Source organism: Neomonachus schauinslandi, chromosome 10, assembly GCF_002201575.2.
Source record: "Neomonachus schauinslandi chromosome 10, ASM220157v2, whole genome shotgun sequence".
NCBI lineage: Eukaryota > Metazoa > Chordata > Mammalia > Carnivora > Phocidae > Neomonachus > Neomonachus schauinslandi.
Genome location: NC_058412.1, coordinates 62,373,309 through 62,399,087, shown reverse-complemented (window position 1 = coordinate 62,399,087; position 25,779 = coordinate 62,373,309). Strand labels below are relative to the sequence as shown.

Here is a 25,779-nt window from a genome sequence, read left to right as displayed (position 1 = left end):
CTAATTTCCTTTTTTGCAAATGGATATCCGATTTCCCAATACCATTTGTTGAAGAGACTATTCTTTTTCAAAATCAGCACAATAATGTCTCTTTCCTTTCTCTCCACTTATAGCTCTATCTGTATTTAAAAATCTGTAATTGTTAACCCAAGGAAAAGCTAACCAAAAAAACCCCCAAAAAAGTCATAAAATGCTTTCACAGTGGCATCTTTCATTTGAAATAAGTACACCAAAACACAATGTCCATTTATGGTGTGTCTGACTGTAAATGAAATCTTAAACATAGCTCTACTTAAAACTACTCTGCATTTTGAACAAAAAATAAGATCTTTTTAATAAAGAAAATGACAGTAAAAATAAATAAATAAATAAAACAACCCTGGAAGTAGAAGTCAGTTAGTAATTAACAGAAAAAGTAAATTTTAAATCCCCCAAATTATATTTTACTATGTAGTCATGTGAAGTAGATACATTAAATATTACTTTTATGTTCTAGATAAAGAAGAGAGTCCAAAAGGTGAGCAGTGAGACATAGAAACATTTCTCTTGGGAATTTCAATGAACTTAGGAGGTAGACATCAGAACTAATGTATCAGTAAGCTATGTGAAAAACAGATTTTTCTCCAACTGCTTATTTTATCCATTAAATCATTCACAAACTCTTATTTTGAGCTGATTTTCCCACTGAAATTGGAAAAAAAAAACCCATTTCTAAATGCAGTTTCGAACAATGCAATATCTTATGTACATTATCATAAATGCCAAAGGAGCACACACTATATAATATGATCAAAGTTAAATATTTTGCAAGAAGAAAAGTTTTCTAAAAAATTTCTTCAGGGGCACCTGGGTGGCTCAGTTGGTTGGGCATTTGCCTTCAGCTCAGATTGTGATCCCAGTGTCCTGGGATCGAGCCCCGCATCAGGCTCTCTGCTTGGCGGGGAGTCTGCTTCTCCCTCTCTGCTCTCCCTCAAATTTAAAAAAAATTTTTTCTTTTTAATTCCTTCAAAAATAAAAATTGCCCAAGTTCCCATTTTTTAATATAAGGAGTTTCACATTTCACCAAAGCTACTTTTTTAAGATTATTTCGGGGGTGGGGGGTATAGGGGAGCAAATTTACAATGTGCAAAATGAATTTAAAAATGAATCAAATAAAGCCAAACTCAGGAAAAAAGTTTACTGATATTAAGAAGTAATATTAAAATAAAATATTAAATGTTGGCAAAGATGTAAAACAATCTAAACTTTCATTTGCTGCTGGTAAGCATGTAAAATGGCACAACTGCTTTTGAAAAGATCTGACACCTTCTTTAAAAAAACTAAATATATTCCTATTTTATGACCTAGCAGTTCCACTCCAACAGAAGTGAAAAGATACGTCCATAAAAAGACTTATGTAAGAATGTTCATAGCAGGGGCGCCTGGGTGGCTCAGTCATTAAGCATCTGCCTTTGGCTCAGGTCAGATCCTAGGGTCCTGGGATGGAGCCCCGCATGGGGCTCTCTGCTCAGCAGAAAGCCTGCTTCTCCCTCTCCCACTCCCCCTGCTTGTGTCCCTCTCTCACTGTGTCTCTGTCAAATAAATAAAATATTTTAAAAAATAATTTTAAAAAAGAATGTTCGTAGCAGTTTTATTCAAAGAGCCAAAAATTAGTATAAGTCCAAATGTCTATTAATAAGAGCTAGAAATAAACAAACTCAAGTATATTCATGTAACGGACTACCACTCAGGAATAAAAAGAACCACTGATACATGTCATAACATAGAGAATTTCAAAAATATGCTGGATGAAATGAGGCTATCTCCAAAAGAGGACATACTGTACACTTCTGTTTATATGAAGTCTGAAACAGGCAAAACTAAGGCATAGTTAAAAAATCAAAACAATGGGGATTTACTAGGAGGAGATAAAAGACTGAGATAATGGTAATGCTCTGCATCTTGAAAATGGACTGCATTAGTATATTTATTTATAGAAACTTATGTTACACACACTTGGAATTTATGCGTTTCATGGTTTCCAAATTTTACAAAAAACTGAACTTTAGTAAAGGTAAACATGCTGAAGTATTTTGGGGAAAGATCTTGGACACCTGCAAATTACTTTGAAAGGCACGAAAACTCAGATCAACTAATGGATGGAGAGATGCACAAATGGAAAGAACAAGAACAGTAAATGTCAACTCTAGAATCTAGGTGGGGGGGGGTACATGAGTATTCATCATAAACTTTTTCAATGTTTCTGTAGGTTTAAAAAGTTATAATAAAATACTGGGGGGAGGGGAAATTATAGAACTTATGTGTGAGTTATTTATTCTAGAAGTTAATTAAATTAATTGAATAGGGTTATAGACTAATCTTTCATTTTTTTCAAATATTCAATAACTGACCTTTAATTCTTTAGATCTATACATTTAAAATAATATATTTAAGACCCTCTCCAAAACAAAATACGAATATGTCTTCCTAGAAAAAAAGCTCACTGTATAAGGCAAGTTATAATCTTTGAAAAGTCCACAACAGATACTCTTAACCAGAGAATCAGAGTTTAGGTTTTAAAAAAAATACATCTTTAGGGGCTCCTGGGTGGCTCAGTCATTAAGCTTCTGTCTTCAGCTCGGGTTATGATCCCAGGGTCCTGGGATCGAGCCCCACATCGGGCTCCCTGCTCCATGGGAAGCCTGGTTCTCCCTCTCCCACTCCCCTTGCTTGTGTTCCCTCTCTCGCTGTGTCTCTCTCTGTCAAATGGATAAATAAAATCTTTTTAAAAAAAGATACATCTTTATATTCTCAAAATTAGCATTTCCTTCAACTACAGATATAGAGAACAACAGAAATAGTATCAATACCTGTAATTTTCTCTACAATAAAATTGTATTGCAATCACCTAGGGAACTTAAACACTAATATCTAATGTCACTGTCAGCCATTCCTTTGTAATTAACCTTGGTTCAATGCAGCCTTGGCCTTGGGACTTCTAAAAGCTCCCCAAAGGATTCTAACGTGCAGAAAAAGTTAAGAATAACTAGTAGAACAATGAATAGCCATCCCTGTTAAAGTCTAAAGGTTACAGGATCATGTTTCTAAAAGATTTAAACAATTCATGTAGCAAGAGACAAAGACGAGCACTACATAATGACAAAGATAACAATCCAACTGTATATATTTATGCACCCAACATAGGAGCACCTAAAAACATTAAAGCAACTATTAACAGCCAAGAAAGGAGAAACTTTAATACAAGTAGAGGACTTGAACACCTCACTTACAGCAAAGGACAGATCATTCAGAGAGAAAAATCAACAAGGAAACAGTGGCTCTGAAAGACACATTTGACCAGATGGACCTAACAAATATATATACACAGAATACTGCATCCAGAAACAGCAAAATACTCGTTCTTTTCATTTTTCCTAAAAGTAGTTTGCTCTCTCAGAGCCAGTCAATGATGTACCTAGCTTCTTCAAACTCAATTCTACCTGAGTATAAAGTGTATGAGCTACCTACCTGCTGACACTTGGCAGGGAGTTGAAGAGATGCTGTCCTCCCAAGACTTTGGCTAAGCACATGGCAACTCCAAGACAAATAATGTGGGCAGAAAAAAAAAAAAAGGTAGAGAAAGCATAACACCCAGTCCTTAAAATAAAAATTGACCTAAATAATGCCTGGGGTATAATCTCTGGGAATATTAGTATGCTGATGTCTAAATGTCTCTCTCTCAATTTTATTATCACTAGACTTCAGTGTAGGATGAGGAATGACTTGGTTGTTGAGGGAAGGCTCCAAATATATTTGCTGCAGGTAATTGCTTATGTGCCTATTCTGATGAAATCAAGAATGGCAGGAGTGCAGAGGGCAAAAATGGGAGCAGAGCCAATGTTGAAATGAAGTGAAAAGCAACATGTATGGGTGTTCATACAAATTATTCTGGAGGAAAAGATTGGTGGGGGTGGGGAGGAAGTGGATAATTGAGGAAAGAACGAAACTTGAGAGGGTACTGGGGAAGAAAGGAAGACACAGGTAAGAGACACAAAGAGGCTTCCAACCATTCTGTGGCGGGGAAAAGAATGCCAGCAAGGATCTCACCTCTTTCTCCAGAGCTGTTCACGGGTGGCTGCTGGCTCTGAGCAATCCGTGGGGGCTGCTGGGGGGCCTTAGCCTGCACTTTGCTGGCATTGATTTCATAACCCCCCACTATAATCTAGGCTGGGAGCACAAAGGTGGACCCTCTGCGAATTCAATACAGATAATATGACTGCACGTGGTAAAGGGTGGTGGCCAGGGGAAAGAGTATTGATACAGGGGCCAGCAGACTTGGTTCAAATCTCATCTCTAACACCCAAAGTTTAACTTCTCAGGACCTCACTTTCCCGGATCGTAACATGGGCATGTTGTGCGAGCACTGTAAGGTTGGAGGAGTAAATGTGAGAATGTACCTAAAACGGTCTCACACAAAGCCCGGCACATGGGACATTTCCATCCTTTCCCCTTGCCTGGAGCCTTTTAGTAAGAAGGTATCAATTCTCCCTACCTTGGCTTTAAATTATGACTAATTGCTTAACCTCCTCCCCTAGGGTTTAGGTAAAAAAAAAAATAGAGTCTTCTTCAAAATCTTTCCAAGTGTACACAGAACATCCTCCAGAACAGATCACATGTTAGGCCACAAAACAAGTCTCAGTAAATTTAAGAAAAATGAAATCATATCAAGCATCTTTTCTAACCACTACAGTAGGAAACTAGAAATCAATTACAAGAAAAAGTCATCTGGAAAGTACACTATACACAGAGGCTAAATAACATGCTACTACACAATGAATCAGTCAACCAAAAAATCACAGAGGAAAACAAAAAAACATGGAGAAAAATGAAAATGAAAACACAAGGGTTCAAAATCTTTGGAATGCAGCAAAAGCTGTTCTAAGAGGGAAACTTATAGCAACATAGGCCTACATCAAAAACAAAAACCAAGAAAAATCTCAAATTTAACTGTACACCTAAAATGACCAGTACACCTAAAATGGCTAGACACACACACACACACAAATATAATGCCCAAAGCTAGAGGAAGGGAAATGACAAATATTAGAGCAGAAATTAATGAAATCGAGATTAAAAAATAGAAAAAAAAAATCAATACACCAGGAACTAATTCCTTGAAAATATAAACAAAATTAATAAAGCCCTAGCCAGACTCATCAAGAGAGGACTCATATAATTAAAATCAGAAACAAAGGAAGAGAAATAAATGACCTTACAAAAATAGAGGATTATAAGAGATTATGAAAAATTATATGCCAACAAATTGGACAACCTAGAAGAAATGGATAAATTCCTAGAAACACAATCTTCCAAAACTGAATCATGAAGAAACAGAAAATCTGAACAGACCAATTACTACTAATAAAATTGAATCAGTAATAAAAAAAAAAAACTAACAAAATTCAGGGCAAGATAGATTCACATATAAATACTACCAAACATTTAAAGAAGAGTTAATATACATTCTTTCCAAACTATATCAAAAAACAGAAAAGGAAGGGAAACTTCTGAATTCATTCTACAAGGCCAGCATTACCCTGATACCAAAACTACACTACAAAGAGAGGAAACTACAGGCCAGTATCTCTGATGAACACATATATAAAAATCTTCACAAAAAATTCAACAATACATTAAAAAAAAAACATTCACCACAATCAAGTAGGATTTATTCAAGGGTGCAAAGGTGATTAAGCACTCACAAATCAATGTGATATATAACATTAATAAGAGAAAAGATAAAAACCGTATGAGCACCTCAAGAAGATGCACAAAAGCATTTGACAAAATACAACATCCTTTTATGATAAAATCTCTCAATGAAGTGGTTTTAAAGGAAACGTATCTCAAAATGATAAAGGCCAAATATGACAAACTGACAGTGTCATACTCAGTGGTGAAAAATAGAGCTCTTCCCCTAAGATCAGAAACAAGATAAGGATGTCCACTCTTACCACTTTTATTCAACATAGTACTGAAGTCCTACCTGCAGCAATCAGACAGGAAAAAGAAATAAAAGCCATCCAAATTGGTAAGGATGAAGTAAAACTGTCACGCTTTGCAGATGACATGATACCATAAATAGAACACCCTAAAGACTCCACCAAAAAACTATTAGAACTGATCAATGAATTCAGGAAAATTTCAGGATACAAAATTAATATACAGAAATCTGTTGCATTTTTATATACTGAGTAGCAGAAAGAGAAATTAAGAAAACAATACCATTTACAATTACACCCCAAAAAATTAAAATACTTAGGAATAAACTTAAGAAGGTGAAAGACCTGCTATACTTTGAAATATAAAACACTGATAAAAGAAACTGAAGATAACAAAAACAAACAGAAAGATATGCCATGCTCATGGATTGGAAGAATTATTATTGTTGAAATGTCCATACTGCCCAAAGCAATCTACAGATTCAAGGCAATTCTTATCAAAATACCAACAGCATTTTTCATAGAACTAGAAGAAATACTAAAATTTGTGAGGAAGCACAAAAGACCTCGAATAGCCAAAGAAATCTTGAGGAAAAAAAAGAACAAAGCAAGAGGTATCATAATCCAGATTTCAAGATATACTACAAAGCTGCAGTAATCAAAACAGTACGGTACTGGCACAAAAACAGACACATAGATCAATGGAAGAGAATAAAGAGCCCAGAAATAAACCCATGCTTATAAGGTCAATTAATCTACGATGAAGGAGGCAGGAGTATACAATGGGAAAAAGACAGTATTTTCAATAAATGGTGCTGGGAAAAATGGACAGCCACATGCAAACGAAGGAAACTGGACCACTTTCTTACACCATACACAAAAATAAATTCAAATTGGACTAAAGACCTAAATGAGACCTGAAACCATAAAAATCCTGGAAGAAACAATAGGTAGTAATCAGCCTTAGCAACATGTTTCTAAATGTGTCACCTCAGGCAAGAGAAACAAAAGCAAAAATAAACTACTGGGACTACACCAAAGAAAAAGCTTTTGCAGTGAAGGAAACCATCAACAAAATGAAAAGGAAACCTAGTGAATGGGAGAAGATACTGGTAAATGATATATTCGATAAGAAGTTAATATCCAAAATATATAAAGAACTTACATAATTGAACACTAAGAAACAAACAAAAATCCAATTATAAAATGGGCAGAGGGGAGCACCTGGGTGGCTCAGTCATTTAAGCATCCGACTCTTGATTTCAGTTCAGGTCATGATCTCAGGGTTGTGAGATCAAGCCCCATGTCAGGCTCTGTGCTAGGCACGAAGCCTGCTTAAGATTCTCTCTCTCCCCTTCCCTCTTCCCTCCCCCACCCCTCTCTTATTTAAAAAAAAAAGAAAAAAAGAAAAAAAGCAGAGGACCTGCATAGACATTTTTCTCAAGAAGACAAACAGATGGCCAACAAACACATGAAAAGATGCTCAACATCACTAATCATCTGGGAAATGCAAAATCAAAACAACGAGATATCAGCCTACACCTGCCAGAATGACCAAAATCAAAAAGCAAGAAGTAACAAGTATCGGCAAGGATGTAGAGAAAAAAAAAAAGGAACCCTTGTGCCCTGTTGGTTAGAATGTAAACTGGGGTGGCCACTGTGGAAAACAGTGTGGCAGCTCCTCAAAAAATTAAAAATAAAAATATCATATGACTCAGTAATTCCACTACTGGGTATTTACAAAAGAATATAAAAACACTAATTTGAAAAGGTGCACTCTGTTTATTGCACTTTTATGTACAGAAGCCAAGATATGAAAGCAACCCTAAGTGTCCACTGATAAATGAATGGATAAAGAAGATTTGTGTGTACATATATACACAATGGAATACTACATAGCCATAAAAAGGATGAAACCTTGACATCTGTGACAATATGGATGGACCCGGAGGGTATTAAGCTAAGTGAAATGAATCAGACAGAGAAGGACAAGTAACTTATGATGTCAATTTATGTGGAATCTAAAAAAACTGGTGGTTGTGGGGTTGGGGGAGGTGAAATAGATAAAGAGGATTAAGAAGCTGAAACTTCAGTTATAAAATAAGTCATGGAGATGAAAAGTACAGCATACAGATTATAGTCAATAGTACTGTAATAATAGGGGTGCCTGGGTGACTCAGTCATTAAGCGTCTGCCTCCAGCTCAGGTCGTGGTCCCGGGGTCGTGGGATCGGGCCCCACGTCGCACTCCCTGCAGGGAGCCTGCTTCTCCCTCTCCCACTCCCCCTGCTTGTGTTCCCGCTCTCACTGTATCTGTCAAACAAACAAACAAATAATCTTAAAAAAAAAAAAAAGTACTGTAATAATATATGACGACAGATGGTGACTATACTTATAGTAAACACTGAGCAATGTACAGAAGTGTTGAATCAACATGTTGTACACCTGATACTAATAAAACATTGTATATTAATTATACTTCAATAAAAGAAAAAGATTCGAGCAATCCAGTTTATGAGGAAAAAGGCATCCTTAACATTTACATCTTAATTTTAACTTGACTGTTTTTTAATGTTTAAGCAGTATTTTAATTTTGGGATTTTTGGGGGGGTATACAATAAATTTGTAAAAATGAACATGTTCTATAAATCAGACCCGTGGATAAAAGTTTTAACTTCAACTTAGAACAATCAGATGAGCAAATTAATTTCACTTGGCTTCTGCAATATGGAATAGCGTTTATCCGTACAAGACTTGAGTGAGGCAATATATATAAAATGCTAAACTGCTTAGCATAAAATGTATGTTTAAAAATTGACAGCCATGGGCGCCTGGGTGGCTCAGTTGGTTAAGCGACTGCCTTCGGCTCAGGTCATGATCCTGGAGTCCCTGGATCGAGTCCCGCATCAGGCTCCTTGCTCGGCGGGGAGTCTGCTTCTCCCTCTGACCCTCCTCCCTCTCATGCTCTCTCTCATTCTCTCTCTCTCTCAAATAAATAAATAAAATCTTTAAAAAAAAAAAAAATTGACAGCCATTATTAAAAGTCATATGGTCCTTGACCTGGAGAAGTTCACAGCCCATGAACAAAAACAGCGAACTGAAAAATATCTGTATCATATCAAAGTATCAATATTATAATATAAATATTACATGTATATATGACATAGGCGCCCCATGTATTATTTTTCTAATCAAAAAATCCTAATTGTTCTAATCATAATCGCTTTATTTCATATGTAAAAATAAATGGTCTGTGAGCCATCCTTTCACTTCATGATATGCACAAATTAGTGAAGAACACTCTAGCCTAATATTTGAATTATGTGTCAGGTCTACGTCGGGATCTCTACTACAAAGATAAGAGCATCCAGGACACAGGGAGGTCACAGTTCCCATCTTGATGGTAATGAAGTATTTGATCAAGACATACTCAGCCTCTTAAAGACTTAACACTGCATCAATAAATATGAGTGTGTGGTAGAAAACTTCAAAGGTGACTTCCAACTCTAAAAGTCAAGAATTCTAAATATAACTGTTTGAAAATCCATAAAGCAGACAGTTCTGTCCACTTAAAAGTACCTATCTTTACTCCCATTTAGTTTCAATTCGTGTTTATAAATAGATTTTCTCATTCAAATTATATATAAGTATCTATCCATTAAATATGAACAATTTATATGATTCAACATAGTCATTTCTTCTTTAATCATACCAGAATCAAACTATTTGGACATTATATCTTCTATCCCCATGTATCCAAAGGAAGAAACCAATGATGCATAACAAAACTACCATTATTTTCCAAAATAAAGGGAAAAAAAATCAGTCTTCCAAAACTTTTGAGTTTTTGGAATAGGTTAGGAACCACAAATTTCTAGCAGGAATAGCAAGCAATTATATAGCTATAACATGGCGAAGATCCAAAAATTATTGCAGGTATTAATTTACTAATCAAAGAGAAAAATGCCAGTTTTTTTTTTTTTTTTTGCATGTATACATAATACCATGATGGAAGGAAATGAAATAGAGGAAGGAAGACATAAGACAGGGGAAAAAAACTAAAGAAGAAAGACAAAAATAAGCAGCAAAAAAAAAGCAAAAGCAAAAACAACAAAAAAACCCCTTAAGGTACACACACAATAGGCTTAGGATTCCAAAAGCAATAAGCTGTCTTACAGGGAAGAAATGTATCCCAGTAACCAAGATAATGATGCAGAAGCCTACCCCTAAGCCTTCCTGTGGTGAGAGAAAGGAGAAGACAGGATGCTAAGCAACCTCTTGTCCTTAAAACATTAAAAAATAAAAGTGAAAGGGACACCCAGGTGGCCCAGTTGGTTAAGCATCTGCCTTCCATCAGGTCATGATCTCAGGGTCCTGGGATCGAGCCCAGCATCGGGCTCCCTGCTCAGCCAGGAGCCTGCTTCTCTGTCTCCCTCTGCCACTTCCCCCGGCTCCTGCTCTCTCTCTCAAATAAGTAAATAAAATCTTTTAAAAATAAAATAAAATAAAAGTGAAAGGAAGAGAAATACTGAAATATCTAGAAAATATAAAACAAGGTGAGAAAAGGACATTCTACTCTACCTGCTCCAAAGATATGCAGCAAGGGCCCATGCTGAGGCATACCAAGCACACTATCTTTCAGTCTGTGTATTTCCATGTGGGGCAGAACTACAACAGAAAAAAAAGGTATAGACCAAACACCAGGAATTGGAAAACTACCTCTGTAACATTACCTGCAAGGGAGCACAAAGCTAAGTTAACAGGGGAGATATTCTTGGGTATGGAGTCCGATCTTCCTGTGTGAAAAGCAAAGGTCAGAAGAATAACAAGAATTTATTAATCTTGAGGAAAAAAACAGACCTCTCAACATAATTTGAAAAGAGCAAGCATAAAGACATTAAGAGATCAACCTAATATTAGGTTCACCTAAGACACTTAATGAAATTCTCTGCACTGAAATCAGAATACCTGGACTATTCTGTATATGGGCTTCTCAATGGAAAGATCTATTATGTGGCATCTGTGCACTGATTCACTGAAAATTTCTGAACAAACACAACTGAAAAGATTTCTAAGCAAGCAGTCTGGTCAGTGTGATGGATTTGGTATTTAAACCTTGAGATCATGAACCAACAGAAAGTCTGTCTGGTCAAAGGTCTACATGCCTTACAAAAAAACTAAAAAGGCTTATTCTATTTTCTGACTAGTTTTATAATGTTAAAACACAGCCTATTTTGGCAATGCTTGCTCACTTTTATTGCTGGAGGATGTAATGAATCAAGTACCCTGACATTTGAGCACAGAAAGGTCAAGTTGGTTATTACAGTTCATGTTTAATAAATAAAATAAACCATCAGAAAAGTAGGTTATATATACCATTACGCTCAAAACCTTAAATGGTGTCGTATTTCCTTATGAAGCATAGCCAATGAACAGGGAGGTAGATAAAGTTGTTCTTATTACCTCCATGACTAGACAATGCACCTTCAGAGAAAGAAATCACTGATCTGGTTTCCACAGTGTTATTGCCCACTGATGAACTGTCTGTATGCTTAAGTCTAAACTCTATTCAAAACATGCTAGTACCAAAGAAAGGGAAACCCTCTTACACTGTTGGTGGAAATGCAAGCTGGTGCAGCCACTCTGGAAAACAGTATGGAGGTTCCTCAAAAAAATGAAAATAAGAGCTACCCTACAACCTAGAAATTGCATTACTAGGTATTTACCCCAAAGAAACAAATGTACTGATCTGAAAGGGCACTTGGACCCCAATGTTTATAGCAGCAATGTCTACAATAGCCAAACTATGGGAAGAACCCAGATGTCCATCAACAGATGAATGGATAAAGAAGAGGTGATATTTATATACAATGGAATACTACTCAGCCATCAAAAAGAATGAAATCTTGCCATTTGCAATGATGTGGATTAAACTAGAGGGTATTATGCTAAATGAAATAAGTCAATCAGAGAAAGACAATTATCATATGATTTCACTCATGTAGAATTTAAGAAACAAAACAGAGAAACACAGGGGAAGGGAAGGAAAAATTAAGACAAAATCAGAAAGGGAAACAAACCATAAGAGACTCTTAATCATAGGAAACAAACAGAGTTGCTGGAGGGAAGGGGGTGGGGGAATGGGATAACTGGGTGATGTAATGAGCACTGGGTATTTTATTTTTTTTAAGTTTTTTTTTTTCTTTTTTCTTTTTTATTTAAGAGAGAGAGCACATGAGAGGGGGGAGGGTCAGAGGGAGAAACAGACTCCCTGCCGAGCAGGGAGCCTGATGCGGGACTCGATCCCGGGACTCCAGGATCATGACCTGAGCCGAAGGCAGTCACTTAACCAACTGAGCCACCCAGGCGCCCATGAGCACTGGGTATTATATAAAACTGACGGATCATGAACTCTACCTCTGAAACTCATAATATACTTTATGTTAATTGAATTTAAATAAAAAAATAGTAAAAAAAAAATGCTAATTCCATAGGGAAGGCTAGATCTTTAAATGCATTTAATTGAAGTCTATATTCTATACAGTAGAAAATGTTAATAAAATCTTTGTTTTATAAAAAAAATGTAATGGCCTCTCACAAAGCCTCAAATTCTGCCATTAATATTTTGATCTTGTTATTTTTCTAGGATTTCTTATGAACCTACATGGGAAATGTTCAGATATTTTTAATTAAAAAAAGAAAGCAGGGGCACCTGCTAGAATTTTAAGGTCCTAGCATTAGAAAAACTCTGGGACAAAGAAAAAAATAACCAGTGGTTGAGCTGAGGTGAGGTGTTTCATTAAGAAGCACCACTCCGAGGCAGACTGAAGCAGTACGGCTAGGTAAAAAGCAAATGCAAAGGAAGTGAAGTAGGGAGTCAGAATTACCTGATTCCTAGCCATTTGCCAACAAGGGAAACATATGGTCAATTCTCTAGAAGGTAAATATATTTTGAAAAATTTTTCCTCATGAAATCAATTTAAATAAAGCCTTAATGGTAACAAAAGGGTTACCTCTGAAGTAGCCAAAATATTATGTCTATAGAAAGGTCTGCCCAATTTAGGTTGTTGTCTTATTATTGAGCCTTGAATGCTCATTATGTTATCTAAATACAAGTCCATTATCAGATATGTAATTTGCAAATATTTTCTCTTAGGCTGTGACTTGTCTTTTTCTCTTAACAGTATTTTTCAAGAACAGAAATTTTTTATTTTGATTAAGTCCAATTTATCAATTTGTTCTTATACGGATCTTGCTTGGGGTGTTATATTAAGAAATCCCAAAGTCCCAAAGCTTTTTCCTTCCAGAATTTTCATTGTCTTAGGTTTTACATTAAGTTCATAATCCAATTGGAGTTAATTTCTGTATATGGATTGAAGTTCATCTTCTTTGGTATACAGCAAACTGTTTCAGCCCAATTTAATGAAAAGACTTTCCTCCACTGAATTATCTTTGCACCTCTGTATATACATACAACTACTTTCAGCAGTTTGTATGGGTATACATACAATCCCCAACTTACAGTGGCCTGACTTAATGATATTGCGACTTTACAATGGTGTGAAAAATGATATGCGTTCAGTTGAATCCGTACTTCAAATTTTGAATTTTGATCTTTCCAGGCTAGTAATATGCAGTACGATATTCTTGTGATGCTGGGCAGAGAGCCATGCTACCACAAGGCTAAACAATCAATACACTTACAAACCATTCTGTGCCCATACAACCATTCTGCTTTTTGTTTTCAGTATAGCATTCAATAAAGTACATGAGATATTCAACACATTATTATAAAATAGGCTTTGCGTTAGATGACTTTGCCCAAGTGTTGGCTAATGTAAGTGTTCTGAGCATGTTTAAGGTAGGCTAGGCTAAGCTGTGCTGTCCGGTAGGTTACATGTATTAATTGCATTTTCAACTTAAAGTATTTTTAACTTATGATGGGTTTATCAGGATGTAACCCCATCTTAAGTCAAGGAGTATTTCTATAATGCCACATTGTCTTGATAAGGGTAGATTTATATCTTGAAATCAGGTCATATTAAGTCCTCTAACTTTCTTCTTTTTTTCCAGTTTCCTATTCTAGGTCATTTGCATTTTCCTTACGTATTTTAGAATTATATCATCAGTTTCTAAAATCAATCTGTTGGGATTTTGACTGGGATTGCATTGAATCTGTAGATCTATTTGAAGAGAACTGCCATTTTAACAATACTGAAAAGTCTAATGCATTAATGTGGCCTCTCCCCGTTTATTTAAGTCTTTAGGCAAAAAATTTGCAGATATTTCACCAAAAAAGATATATGGATGACAAATAAGCACATAAAAATATGCTTAAAATCACTGGTCATTAAGGGAATGCAATTAAAACCACAATGAGTTACGACTACACACTATCAAGATGACTAAAATGAGAAAGATAGGGGTGGCTCAGTCAGTGAAGTGTCCAACTCTTGACCTCAGCTCTTGATCTCAGAGTCATGAGTTTGGGCCCCACGGTGGGCTCCATGCTGGGTGTGGAGCCTACTTAAAAAAAAAAAGAGAGAGAGAGAGAGAGAAAGACTGGCCATATCAAATGTGAGCAAGGATGAAGGCTGTAGAGAAACAGGACCTCTCAGACACTATTGTTTGGAATGTAAAATGTTAACAACCACTTCTATAAGCAACTGTTTTTTTTTTTTTTTAATGTGAGCAGTTTCTTAAAAAATTAAACATACACCTCCTATATGATTCAGCATTCCACTCCTAGGTATTTGCTGAAGAGAAATGAAAGCGTATGTTCATATAACGATATTACATAATGTTCACAGCAGCTCTATTTGTAATAGCCAAATCTTGAAAACAATTCCTATGTCCATCAACAACTAAATGGAAAATATGTAGTAAATCCATACGATGGAGTACTACTCAGCATAAAAAGAATGAGCTATTATTATATGCCACAAAAGAATTCCTATGCTGGGGAAAGAAATCTGACAGAGAAGAATACATAGAATTATACAAAACTCTAAAAAGTAGATCAGTAGTTGCCTGGGGACCAGCGGCAGGACCAAGTGGAACAGAGAAATTACAAAGGGGAGTGGGGAAACTTGGGTCTAATGGAAATGTTTATTATCTTGATTGTGGGGTTGATTTCACAGGTATAAACATTGGTCAAAACTTAAACTGTACACTTTATAATATGTTCAGTTTATTACATATCAATTATACCTTAATAAAGCTGTTAAAAAAAACTAATTTCTGGGTAGAAATGGGATCTACATAGCAGTATCTTTTTTGCAGATTAATAATTAGGAGCTAAAAAATTACAAAGTAGCAATATTTCTAACACTGAGGACAAAGGCAGAAAAGCTACTGTTCATAAATGCACCACTTGGAGAATGAAATTTTATCACTTTTTTATATATAGATATATAAAATGTGTATATACTGAAGAAGGAAGGAAAAAAGATATATATGAGAACTCAGGTGTTAGCTATTCTCCCATAACTGTTATTAAATTATGTTAAACTAGGAAAGCACTTAAGCAGAAAAGTGTGAACACTGCCAATCTCAAAATGTAACGCTTATTATCTTTAAAAGCATTTTGTTACTTTTATAATACCTGAAGTGATATAATAATGTCAGTCACTTAACCAGATCTTAGAGTATAATATCTTCATCTTAAGTACTATTATTTCCAGTATTTTAATAATTTTCTCACAGTCCTGGAATGTGATCTTTTGTGCTCTGATGACACTTAAATTAATAGCATAATTTTCTGGTACTTGCAACAGTTGCTTTCCCTTCTGATTTTTTTTATACTTTCCTATAATATGTGCAGATAAATCCTCTAATAATCATTTTTGTCTTTATCTCTGGGGGATTCAAAAAGCTTCAGTAGAATAAGGAAATATCAAGAGATTAAACTTTTTAAGAAATTTAATTTTTTTTTTTTTTAAAGATTTTATTTATTTATGTGACAGAGAGAGACACAGCGAGAGAGGGAACACAATCAGGGGGAGTGGGAGAGGGAGAAGCAGGCTTTGCACTGAGCTGGGAGCCCGATGCGGGGCTCGATCCCAGGACCCTGGGATCATGACCTGAGCCGAAGGCAGACGCTTAACGGCTGAGCCACCCAGGCGCCCCTTTAAGAAATTTAATTTTAATAATAATTGCAATATTTCTAATCAGATATCTTTAAAGAGATAGCAAATCTCTTAAATATTTAGTTCATTTTATCTTATTTGCAAGCTTCATTGATGTTCTCCACACCTTCTGTGGGTAGCTCTATAACTACATCTATTTAATCAAATGCTATTCTCTGTCAAGCAATCCACAGAGAATATATCAACTCTTCCTATACTTAAGTTTATTTTGACTATAACTGACCAGTGGTGAGGATGATTTAAAAGATTTCTACTATTTTTAGGTCATGTGAACAAGGTCTCTACCCACAAAGTCAAATGAAACAGACTTACTTCATATGTTCCTATGTAGCCATTACAGAATGACTATAGCAACTACCTTTAAAAAAAAAAAAAAAAAAAAAAATTAAAAAAAAAAAAATCTGTCAAGTGCATGTTGAAAATTAGTAGGCACTCTCATATGTGGTCCTTAGCTATCCTATATTATAGACCATTAAGAAAAAAAAAAAAATCAACACCAAGCCAATTAGGAGAGGATTCTGAGTAGATAGCTAAGCAGAAAGCACCAGGAATCTGTCTTCCCACCTAGACATTTACACTGATAGAATCTGTCTGATATATTTTGGAACTCTGGAGTCTATTGAAGGCTTGCAAATTCTATCAATTTCAGCTCTTAGCTTGACAGAGGCTACCCATCACCCAGCCCCATGACAGGCAGCCCTGCAGGTACTCCAGGAGCAACTTACACACAGCTTACAGGAGGTATGGTAGGTAAAGAGACCTGTCTTCCAAGTAACAGCGATCTGTGTTCGGACCCAACTGCGGCTTCTAATCTTGGAGGGGTAGACAAAGAGGCAGTCGGACATTGCTGATGCACCTCCTCCCATTGTTGCAAGCCCCTCCTCCTCCTGCAGAAGTGACTACAGAATATTTAAAGAGCCAGTGCCCTCCCCCCTCCACTTCATTTTTCTTTTTTTCCCCTTTTGGGAATCAGACATTAGAGACACAAACATTTCAAAGTAACTGCATAGACAAGGGAAATGTGGAAGTCACTGTGAAAGCCCAGGGAAAGATGCAGGCTCAAAAACGACCAGGAAACACACTAAACTTATACCACAGGCTGATCCTTAGCACAGAGACAGCTTATAACAATCAAAAAAATAAAAACAAAATAAACAATGGGAGATTTTAATCTTTCTTCTCTAGGGAGAAAGGGAAATCCAATTTCTAGAGTTACCTCACTATTAGAGTATCCAGTTTTCAACAACAAAATTACAAGGCATAAAAGAACAGTAAAGTGTGGCCCTGATCCAAAGGAAAAACGTTAACAGCAACTTTCCCTAAAAAAGATCTGAGAGTAGATTAGACAAAGAATTTGAAAGAGACGGTCTTCAGTAGGCTTTCAAAATTAGAGAGATGTGGAGAAAGTCAAGAAAATGATGAACAAAATGGAAACATCAATAAATAGAAAGAAAACCTAAAAAGAAACCAAAAAGAAATTGTGGAGCTGAAAGTACAATGATGGAAATGAAAAATTCACAAAAGGAATCTAAAGGCAGATTTGAGCATACAAAAGAATCTGAGACCTTAAAGACAAGATGTCAACTATCAAATCTGAGCAACAGAAAGCAAAAAGAATGCAGAGAAGTGAGCAGAACCTAAGGGAACTGTGGGACAACAAGTTGACCAATGTATGCACTGTGGGGACCCAAAAGAAGAGAGGAAAGGGGCACAAAGAGAATATTTGAATAATGTCTTAAAATTCCCAACTTTGATGAAAGACATGAATATAAACAAGATATCAACAAAGTCCAAGCAAGATGAAATCAAAGAGACCCACACCAAGACACATTATATTCACACTTTCAAAGCCAGAGGCAGACAGTCTTGGAAAAAGCAAGAAGCGACTCATCATATATTAGGGACCCTCAAAAACAATCAGATTTCTCATCAGAAATTTTGAAAGGCAGAAAAGGCAGTAGGCTGATATATTCAAAGTGCTTAAACAAAACAAAAACAAAAACAAAACTGTCAACCAAGAATCTGTGTCTAGCAAAACTGTCCTTCATCAGTGAGGAAGAAATTAAGACATTCCCAGATGAACAAAAGCTGAAGGAGTTCTCTATTAGAATCACACTGCAAAAAGTGCTAACGGGAGTCTCACAGGTTGAAATGAAAGGACACTAGACAGTAACATGAAGTTCTTTGAAGAAATGAAGATCTCAGTAAAGGTAATTACATGGGCAATTATAAAAACTAGTATTATTGTAACAATGGCTTAACTCCACTCTTTGTTTTCTATAGGATTTAAGAGACTAATACATTTTTATAACAATTATTAGACTAAAAGCTAGACTTATTTGTAACTTTGGTCTGTAACTCCGCATTTTGTTTTTGACATAACTTATGAGACAAATGCATTTAAAAAATTATTAGTTTAGTTTGGGGCACACATGTATAAAAATGTAACCTTGTGACATCAACAACCGAAAAAGCACTGGTACAGAGCTGCCAAGGACCAAAGGTCAGGTTATTGAAGTTAAAGTGGTACAAATCCAAATGAGAGAGTTTCAACTTCAAGATATTAAATGTAATCCCCATGGTAACCACAGAGAAAATAACTACAGAATATACACAAAAAGAAATGAGAAATTTAAATGTTTAACTACAAAAAAAAAATCAACTAACTCTAAATAAGTAATGCAAAAAAATGAGAGACAAAATAACTATATAACATGAAAAACAGCAGCAAAATGACAGAAATATGTCCCTCTGTATCAATCATTACTTTAAATGTAAATGGATTAAACTCTCCAATCAAAAGACAGATTTTAGTAAGAACCAAATGTGACCTTGTACATATTTTGGCAGCTAAAACTCTTCAGGGCTACTGATGGGTGATCCCCAAAATTAGTCTTATCTTTGCTGCATGCAGAGAAAGATTTCTCCTTTCATGTTTTCTTTTGGCCAGGGGGGAGGGAGCAGGGAGAAGGGTATTGCAAAAATACTCATTTTGACATTACAGGGACTCTTTTGTTAGAGCTCCTCTCCAACAGACATTAACATTTGAGCAACAGCCACGTGGTGACTGTATCCACTCAGTTGACAATGGCATCGAATGTAGCTAGCTTACTTCTATCAGTATGGTTTTTGAGCCTGCTCTTATGTTTTCAGAGGTGCAAGGAGTATATTTTTGCACTAAAATCTAAAGATACTTTAAAAAACACTTCACAAAAACAGTCCTTTGTCATTATTTACTCATGTGTTTGTACATTTTTGTATGCTAATTTATGAATGATTTTTTTCAATAAAACATACGCAACAACCAAAAATAAAAAACAAAAAAAACACAGATGGGCTAATGGATAAAAACACATGATCCAACTATATGCTGTCTATAAGAGTCTCATTTTAGAGACAAAGAGGTTGAAAGTGAAAGGATGAAAAAAGATTATTCCATGCAAATAACAGCCAAAAGACAGCAGGGATGGCAATACTAATTATCAGCCAAGATAGACTTTAAATTAAAATAGGTTACAAGAGACAAAGAAGGACATTACAGGCCCATCTTCGATATACTGTGGATTTGGTTCCTGACCACTGCAATAAAGCAAATGTCACAATTAAGCAAATTTGCATTAAAACAAATCAAATGAATTTTTTGGTTTCCCAGTGCATATAAAAGTTACGTTTACACTGTATTGTAGCCTATTAAGTATGTAATAACATATGTCTAAAAAATGTGAATACTTTCATTAAAAAATATATTATTGCTAAAAGGTGCTAACTATCCTCTGAGTTTTCAGAGTTATAATCTTTCTGCTGGAAGAGGGTCTTGCCTCGATGTTGATGGCAGTGGACTGATCAGGGTAGTGACTGCTGAAGTTTGATGTGGTTATGACAATTACTTAAAATAAGACAAAAATGAAGTCCGAGGCATTTAGAGACTCTTCCCTTCACAAACAATTTCTCTGTAGAATGCAATGCTGTTTGATAGCATTTTACCCACAGTAGAACCTTCGACATGGGAGTCAATCCTCTCAAACCCTACCACTGCTTTATCAACTAAGTTTATGTAATATCCTAATCCCTTGCTGTCCTTTCAATAATCTTCACAATATCTTCACCTGGTATAGACTCCATCTCAAAAAACCACTTTCTTTGCTCACTCCTAAGAAAAACTCCAATCCACTAAAATTTGATTATGAGATTGAAGAAACTCAGTCCCACCTTCAGGCTCCACTTCCAAGTCTAGTTCTCTTACTATTTCCATCAATATCTACAGTTCCCTCCTCCACTGAAGTCTTGAACTCCTTAAATTCTTCCCAGACGGTTGGAATCCACTTCTTCCAGACTCCCGTTCATGTTGATATTTTGACCTGTCCCATGAATCACAAATGTTCTTATGGCATCTAGAATAGTGGATCCCTTCCAGAAAGTTTTCAATTTATTTTGCCTAGATTTATCAGAAGAATCACTACCTATGGCAGCTATAGCCTTACAAATGTCTTTCTTAAATAGTAAGACTTGAAAGTCGGAATGACCCCTTAATCCACAGGCCGCAGAATGGATGTTGTGTTAACAGGCATGAAAACACGAATATCATTGTACATCTCCACCAGAGCTGTTGGGTTGCCAGGTACGTTGCCAATGAATAGTAATATTTTAAAAGAAATTTCTTTCTTTCTTTTTCCTTACCATGTTGTAAACAGATGTGCTGTCACCCATGTTTTGTTGTTCCATTTATAGAGCATGGGCAGAGTAGATTTAGCATCATTTTAAGAGCTCTAGGATTTTCAGAATGGTAAGTAAGCACTGGCTTCAACATAAAGTCACCACTTGCATTGGCCCCTAACAAGAGTCAAACTTATCATTTGAAGCTTTGAGGCCAGACACTGACTTCTCTCTCACTATGCAAGTCGTAGATGGCATCTTCTCCCAATAGAAGGCTGCTTTGTCTACACTGAAAATCTATTATTTAGTGTAGCCACCTTCATTCACTATCAGCTAGATCTGGATAACTTGCTGCTTCACCTTGCACTTTTATGTTAAGCAAAGGACTTCTTTCCTTAAACCTCATGAACCAACCTCTGTAGCCTCAAACTGCCTCACCTCTTCTTTGCCCTCATAAAATTGAAGAATCAAGGCTTTGCTCTGGATTAGGTTTTGGCTTAAGAGAATACTGTGGCTGGTTTGATTTTCTATCCAGACCACTTAAACTTTCTCTGTATCAGCAATAAGACAGTTTTGCTTTGTTTGTTCACTGCAGTAGCACTTTGAATTTCCTTCCAGAACTTTTCCTTTGCATTCACAACCTGGCTAAGTGTTTGGTTCAAGAGGCCTAGCTTTTGGCCTATCCTGGTTTTTGCCATGCCTTCCTCACTAAATTTAATCATTCCCAGCTTTTGATTTAAAGTGAGAGACATGTGACTCTTCCTCTCACTCAGAGGCCATTTAGGCTCATTAATTGGCCTAATTTCAAAATTTTTGTATCTTGGGGAATAGGACAGCCAAAGGAGAGGGAGAGATGGGGGGAATGTGCAGTATGTGCAGCAGTCAGAACACATTAAGTTTGCCATCTTACATGGGTGCAATTCCTAGTGACTCAAAACAATTACAATAGTCACAAAGATCACATCACAGATCATCATAACAAATAATGAAAAAGCTTGAAATACTACAAGAATTACCACAATGGGACAAAGACACAAAGTGAGCAAATGGTATTGGAAAATGGCACCAACAGACTTCAAGGCAAGATTGCCACAAAACTTCAAGTTGTTAAAAAACTCATTATCTGTGAAGCAAAATAAAGCAAAGTACAATAACAACAAAGTATTCCCGTACACTAGACCCCACCTAACTCTAGCAAAAGCTCCAGTCTTATCTCTAACTCTGACCACAGGGTACGAAATGCTGTGTAATTGATGCATTATCTCCTATAATTTCATATCTTTGTTCTTTGGCTAATGCAGTTCTCCCCTGAAGTATCATCTCTCCTCCCAAACCTAACTTCTCATTCCTCAAGACAACTGAGCTCAAGTAACATCTTATCCAGAAAACTTGCTTGACCACATCATGTTAGATTACGTGCTTCTACTCCACCTTATCAAAATGGTTCATCCTAATAACACATTTTATTGAAATTATTTTAAATACCTCTTTCCTCATCAGACTGAAAGTTAATCCTGAAAGCCTATCCTAGGTATTAGAACCTAATTCACTTTAACATCCTCAGAATCCAGCTCAGTGTTCCACATATAGTAGATAATAAATCTTTGTTACATTTAAATTGTTTCCTACTGAAAAATGTTGCTCCTTGCTTTTCTGTTTATGTACTTTCTCAAGGTAACTATTAAGGAAGACTTGACCATGACAGCTATACCATTTCATCTAGTAAAGCACTAAAAATAGGACAGAACTTCCTAGTAGACTTTTGTAAGTTAGTTCTTCTTTATCTTACCTAAGTTCTATAAAGGTCCAAAGAAACCTGAACGTTCCACACTAGTCCCCTCCATATTACACAAGTGGGTGGGAAATTATGAGGATTTATTTCTTTTGTCACTTGCCTATAATTGGAAATGTGGAACTCCATTCATATTTAGCATATTTAGAAATTTCAATATTTCTCTTTAACTAGCAGCCCAGTGGTGAAAGCAATGAAAAAATTTTAACATTCCTTGTTCACAACTAGTTTATACATCAGAATTCAAACAAAGTAGGAACTATACATTTAATATTCCATAAAAAGAGGGTACAAGCTATTAGGTAAGGAAGGTGGATTAAATACACACACCTAATTTCAGTCCCTCCCCAAAACTCATTAAAACTATGTTGTTGCTGTTCTTCCTTTATGGCACAATCTCACAAAAAGCAGGGAGAACTGGAGAGGCAACAAGAACAAAATTTTGGAAGCAGAAAAACAAAGGGATTGCTCATATAAGCAGAGGTGCAAATTCCTAAAAAAGTTAAGAAATGCAATCTGGCAATAAACAATAGACACTGGAGATCACATGTGTGTGAGCAATAGATAAATATAAAATACACCATAACCTGAATGTATTTTAAGAACAAAGGACTAGCTTAACATTAGGAAATCAAATAATCAATTCACCACATTTACAGACTAAAGGAGAAAACAATTTGACTTTCTTAATATATAGAAAGAATATATTTGACAAAGTTCAACTTTCGTTCATAACAAAACTCTTAGCAAACTAGAAATAGCAATGAATTCCATTAATAATTGTTAAAGGACTTTAGTACAAGAAATATATAGACAAAAATCTACCTAATAACAAAAACTTTAAATTTTTTTTTTTTTTTTGAGATCTGGAACAAGACAAGAATATTAGTGTTTACTATTTATATTTCACATTGTATTAGAAAGCCTACCCTGAGCAATAAGGGGGGGTATAAAGATGGGAATAGAGGCAATGAAACTGTCATTACAAAAGACAGGATTATGTTCACAGAAAAAATCCAAACGAATTTACTGATAAATCATTAGCTAAGAGTTTAACAAGGCTACTAGACAGAAAATCATTTAAAAAAAATAGATTTGTAGGGGCGCCTGGGTGGCTCAGTCGTTAAGCGTCTGCCTTCAGCTCAGGTCATGATCCTGGGGTCCTGGGATCGAGCCCCACATCGGGCTCCCTGCCTGCTCTGCAGGAAGCCTGCTTCTCCTTCTCCCACTCCCCTGCTTGTGTTCCCTCTCTCACTGTGTCTCTCTCTGTCAAATAAATAAAACCTTTAAAAAAAAAAAAAAAAAGATTTATATACATCAGCAACAAACAAAACTGAAGGGGGACAAAATGACCACTATACACAACTAAGAATGGCCAAAATTAAAAAGTCTGAAAAAAACAAGTGATTAACTAGGATATCATTTTTTGCCTCTTAGCTCCAAATCCACTGTCATTACCTGTTCTGTGATAATGGAGGTTTACCCTGTAAGCACGTCTCTTTAACAGCTACGTGATATTCAGCCCTATCAGTAGAAGATGGCATCAGGTTAAATGCTTACTAATTCAGGCTGTGGTTTCCTGTCCACCAGCCTTGGTCAACTTAATACCTCAAAGGAATGTTTTCTGCTTGCTCAGAAACAGAATGCTGGAAGAGTCTTCTCCAAGAAATCTGACCAACCAATCAATCATTCCAAAAGACCTAAAGGTATTGACATTAGGCATTCCTCATTACGAGATCTAGTCAGATGACTCTACAATAAAGTTCACAGTTGACAAGCCCCACACATGCACTCAGAGCTTCCAAACAGCTTAATTTTTTTATTTTTTTTTCCAAAGAGCTTTTTATATCTGACTTTTAATCATGAGCAGATGACCAAAGATTATAAGCACAGAAAAAGAACAACTCAAGGAAAAACTACTTAGAGGAGAAAAATAGTATCTCTAGGGAAAAAAATATACATCCATGAAGTAAACTCTCAGAAATTAACATGACAAAAGTAAAAAAAAAAATCAACAGGAAGGTTATTAGGTAAATCTCATGAAATTCCCTCGAAATAAAGTCAACAAAAACCTAATATAGATGGCTAAGAAGAGATATAGCCAAGTGATGGAAAACTGGGGGTTAAATGAGTTTTAAGTAGAGAAAAAACTACAGAAATGAAAAAGTAAGATAATTGTTAACTCTAGGAATAACAAAAACCAGGTAACAAAGGAAAAATAATAGTTAACCACATGGCTTATCTCTGCATAGCATGTATACATGTTCATAATGTGAACACTGAGTACTGATATAATCAAAATTAAAGGATAACTATTTGGGTGCTCGCTACAGCAGCACATATACTAAAACTGGAACAAGACAGAGAAGATTAGCATGGCCCCTGTGCAAGGATGACACACAAATTCATGAAGTATTCCGTATAAAAAAATTAAAAATTAAATAAAAATAGAAGATAACTATTTGGGGAAAAACAGGAAGATAAGAAGTATATATGTGTGTGGAGTGGGAGCAGGTAAAAGAAACAGCAAACCCATCTATAGGGGAAAGTTAACAGATAATGCCTAAACCAAGCAAACAAAAAGCAGTATAATTACAAGAACATGCAATAATATAAATAATATTAGAGCACCAAAAGGATCAGCTAGCAATCAAAAGTCGTTGACCCTGCAGAAGGAGAAAAAGGTGGGAAGGAGGCTAGGAAATGCTCTTTGGCCTAAAAAGAAAACAGCACCAACAAAAAAACCCTGTAACCTAACTCTTTAATCTATGTTCTTATGTAACTTTAATAAAAGTAAAAACTTTAAAAAGAAAAAGAAAATGAAAATAGTTTGCCCATATTCTCACGGTAAACTAGAAAATATGATTTTTTTTTAAAAAAGCATTCACAGTAGCAAAAAAAATTTTTTTAAATACTTAGGAATAAATTCAACAAAAATATGCAAAATGTAGATTAAGAAACCAGTGCTACTTAACAGAGGGACCTAAATAAATGCAGACATAACCAGTTCCTAGATTGTGAACACAATAGTTCTTAATTTGATGGATAAATGTAAACCTAATTATAACTAAAAACTAAATGATTCTAATACCTGGAATAAATGCACATTACCAATGTGTTTTAAAAACTGAAATATTTGAAGTGACAAGCCTAGTTTCAAAGCTATTATCCAGTGAGAATACCATTCTAAATGAAGGCATTAAAGG

The 25,779-nt window shown here is 35.7% G+C and overlaps 1 protein-coding gene and 1 non-coding gene across 3 annotated transcripts in view; one reads left to right on the top strand and one right to left on the bottom strand.

Annotated features, from left to right (window-relative positions):
* The window catches only part of FANCL (FA complementation group L), an 89,748-nt gene that overhangs the window by 13,690 nt on the left and 50,279 nt on the right, over positions 1-25,779 (bottom strand). The gene's annotated exons all lie outside the window — the stretch shown is intronic.
* Positions 24,894-25,000, top strand: LOC123326053. The gene has a single exon (XR_006540843.1). It is a non-coding gene; the product is annotated as a U6 spliceosomal RNA (small nuclear RNA).